Source organism: Rhipicephalus sanguineus, chromosome 7, assembly GCF_013339695.2.
Source record: "Rhipicephalus sanguineus isolate Rsan-2018 chromosome 7, BIME_Rsan_1.4, whole genome shotgun sequence".
NCBI classification, from domain to species: domain Eukaryota; kingdom Metazoa; phylum Arthropoda; class Arachnida; order Ixodida; family Ixodidae; genus Rhipicephalus; species Rhipicephalus sanguineus.
The window spans coordinates 116,129,057-116,131,548 of record NC_051182.1 but is presented as its reverse complement, the minus strand read 5'-3'; the positions used below and the strand labels follow the sequence as shown (position 1 = coordinate 116,131,548).

The following is a 2,492-nucleotide window of genomic DNA, read 5'->3' as shown; positions in this document are numbered from 1 at the left end:
AATTACACATCATCTTCCCCTACGGGAAACCATGGCGGATGCGAAAGCATCGCGGGGCGTGCGCATCGAGTTTCCGTTTCTCTTATGTGACTTATGAGACGGTGGTTGTCGAGGCGTTTGAATTACCACTTGCCGACGCTGACGTTTACAATCAGCTTCCCGAACCTTCCTCTGCTCCGCGGCAGTGGTGCTGCCGCTGCAACTAGCGCCGACGTTCACGTTGTGCATGGTGTTTCGCACACCGTTGCACAGAGAGAGAATGACGGAAGCACAGCGAACGCGTGCTTTCGCAGCCTCGAGATTCGCTCGCTGGCGTTGCCGTTTACGTTCAGCTTCACGAGCGTCCATAACGCCGTGGCGAAGGAGGGTACAACGCTAGCCGGCATTGCCGTTTACATTCACCTTCGCGAGCGTCCATAGCGCCGTTGCGAAGGAGAGTGCTACGGGAGCCAGCGCGCACCGCATTATATACGAGCGCACAGCTGTGGCGGGGAGAGAGGAACGGGAGAGGAGAAACGAAGCGAGGCAGCGCTCACGCCACCTCCTCCACCCCACCTCCTCACGCTCACGCTAGGAGAGGGGGGAGAGTTGGCGCATGTGCAGTATGGGTGAAGACGCCGCAGAACGGACACTGCCCGGAGCATAAGATGCTTTCGCATCTAAAACGCGAAGTCGTGCAGTTCCCTTCACTCACTCAGGGCGCTACATCTGCGAGGGGCTGAGCGTAAGCGGCGCTCAGCAAAAAGTGTCTAATGTGTACTATACGGGTGGAGAGCTGTTAACAGATGTCTTCGATTCATACTTAGGACTGTGCAGCGTTCACAAAAAGGGACAAGGGACAGAAGAAGTGCACAGAACAGGCGCTGACTCTCAATTGAAATGTAATTCCGGAAAGCACAAAAAAGTAAGGAAAAGAAAAAAGTAAATAAACAGGAAAGAAAAAAAGAAGAGAGAATAGAAAAAAATAAATAAACAGGAAAGGAAAAAAGAAGAAAGAACAGAAAAAAAGAAAGGTCACGTGACTTGCGCTCCAGACGCAAAACGAAGAGAATATTCATGGCTGTTACCCCTTAACATATCATGCGCACGACGACTTTTAAGTCACATTGCCGCACGTGCTGACCAAACACTCGTATTCCCTATGCCAAAGCTTTATCGATGGCTGGCCAACGCATATTTCGTAGCTGCTTCTAATATGGAAGGCCTCGATCATTTCTCGGGCAAGCTGCTTTTTGTGCCTGGAAAGAACCATGGTATCAGTAAAGTGCGGGGTACACCCGCACTCCCGACAATGATCTGCTAAATGAGAAGTACACACGCATTCTCATGAAACGCCACCGACGAAGGCACGTCGGTGGCGTTTCAACGGCTGTCGATATTTAGCAAGGAAAAAAGAACAAATTCAGCTTTTGCGCTTTGAAATTACCGCTAATAGAGTTCAATTCTAGCGCGCGCTTCTTACAAAAGCCTTTGGTACAGCCGCCGTTATTTCCCTGGCTATCCTGCGAAGAATGATCTCGATTGTTGATTAGCACTGCCGGTTCACGTAATTCTAACATATGTTTTTAATACTTGGTACACTTGCTTTACATGCTTTAGTCCAATGTTACGAAGAATACTTGGAGGACACTTAATAGAGTTAAGAACTACCCATCGGGATTGGTGAAAAGCACATCCTGCGAAAAGCAGCTCAGCCAAATATTGCAGTCATGCGCGCCAAGGAGAGCTTAAAGGCTCTGTTACTTCGACGTGCGTGCGCGCCAGCCCGCGGCGGCGGGAGTTGGCGATGTCACGTTCGTCACGATACGTTGACGCGAAAACAGAGCACTCTATACTGCCACTTGCGGGACGCACTACGTCGCCTTGACGCATGAGCATTGAGCATTTGGGCGCACTAGGCGTCCCTTCTTCACGAAGAGACGCAGACGCAGTGCAATCTGGGTAACGTCACCGGCACGGAATGCAGCACGTCGCCTCTCGCGCCAAGGATCACACAAGAATAATAATAATAATAATAATACCCAGGGTTGAACGTCCCAAAACCACGATATGATTATGAAAGACGCCGTAGTGGAGGGCTCCGGAAATTTCGACCTGGGGTTCTTTAACGTGCACCAAAATCTAAGTACACGGGCCTCAAACGTTTTCGCCTCCATCGAAAATGCAGCCGCCGCGACCGGGATTCGATCCCGCGAACTTGCGATCAGCAGTCGAGAGCCATAACCGCTAGGCCACCGCGGCGGAGCAATATCGCTCAATTTAAAGAGGCCGTAAGTAGCCAGTACTTCTTAATTGTGAACTCAGGTTTTGTTCTTTCTTGACCTTTCTGTTTTATTATCTCTCTGGGACAGCTGAGGTATGAATAAACGAATAAAAGAACTAGAAAATGTCTGAAAGAACACACGAGATGCCGCTTAACTTCTTTATATTTCTTTATTGCTGCTGTCTTCTGTAGCGCCACACAGACGTATCGGCCATTCAGCCACGGCAGA

General features: G+C 49.9%; 1 non-coding gene across 1 annotated transcript; it reads right to left on the bottom strand.

Moving 5' to 3' along the window:
• Positions 1–2,168: 2,168 nt before the first annotated feature.
• Positions 2,169–2,241, bottom strand: Trnas-gcu (transfer RNA serine (anticodon GCU)). The gene has a single exon. It is a non-coding gene; the product is annotated as a tRNA-Ser (tRNA).
• Between the last annotated feature and the right edge of the window lie 251 nt (positions 2,242–2,492).